Source organism: Camelus dromedarius, chromosome 2 (assembly GCF_036321535.1).
Source record: "Camelus dromedarius isolate mCamDro1 chromosome 2, mCamDro1.pat, whole genome shotgun sequence".
Classification (NCBI taxonomy): domain Eukaryota; kingdom Metazoa; phylum Chordata; class Mammalia; order Artiodactyla; family Camelidae; genus Camelus; species Camelus dromedarius.
Genome location: NC_087437.1, coordinates 40,869,431 through 40,870,417, shown reverse-complemented (window position 1 = coordinate 40,870,417; position 987 = coordinate 40,869,431). Strand labels below are relative to the sequence as shown.

At 45.1% G+C, this 987-nt stretch overlaps 1 non-coding gene across 1 annotated transcript; it reads right to left on the bottom strand.

Annotated features, from left to right (window-relative positions):
- Window positions 1-245: 245 nt before the first annotated feature.
- LOC116155841 (U1 spliceosomal RNA) lies at window positions 246-412 on the bottom strand. The gene has a single exon (XR_004139735.1). It is a non-coding gene; the product is annotated as a U1 spliceosomal RNA (small nuclear RNA).
- Between the last annotated feature and the right edge of the window lie 575 nt (window positions 413-987).

Here is a 987-nt window from a genome sequence, read left to right as displayed (position 1 = left end):
TGCAATGAAAAAGAAGGAAAGAAACACCACTTCTCAATGCAGCAATCACTGGCAAGGGAAGCAATGTTGCTGTGAAAATAGGGTGCCCACAATGCCTTATTGGTGGGAAGTTAGAGATCACACACACACACACACACACACACACACACGCACACACGCACACACGCACACATGCACACAAGACTGGTAGAGTCTAGATCATGGAACCAACAGGATCATCTCCATGACTGTTTCTTTTTTTTTCCCAGGGGAGAGTGTGAACAGATAGTCCCTCACTATCACCAATTATTCAGTTAAGCTCCCCACATTTGGGGAAATCCTTGGGGTCAGCACATCCAGAGTGCAACGTATGAGGCTCGCCCTGGGAAAACCACCTTAGTGAGTCTGGTATCTTGCCTGCTGAGTTAAGTGTCCATGACTGTTTCTGACTGAGGAAAGTTCCCCTAAGAGTCCTCTGTGTGAATTGTCTACATATGCCTCCTAGAGAAAAGACTTAGAATTTCACATTATGGGTAAGCTTGACAGTGAATATGTAGGTTTTTAGTCGTCCAGTGGAATTTATTAAGCATCTATTATGGTCAAGACTCTGACCTCAAAGAAGCTGGAGAGGAATTCCAACATAACAGAATTCCTGGGTTCTGCCCTCCAGGAGCTTTTTTATCCAGACTTACCAAGGAAGATTAAAATTAAAGCTGGAAAGAGGTACAACCAGCCTGCCCTACTAACTCTAAGGGAAAAGTGTTTCATTTCAGCTGGGGAATCGAGAGAAGCTTTATAAAGTAGATGAAATTTGAGCTGGACGTTACAGGCTGAGAGCAACTTCAGCTGGTGGAAAATGGAGGGAATTGCCTTTCTAGCTAAGGAAACAGATGTGGAAGTGTGAGGGCATATGGTGTTTAGGGGAGACGGGACCAGCTTATGTGACCAGAGCAGAGGCAAAATAAGGGACGTGGAGGGACATGAAGCTGGCTCTCACATGGAGTTTTG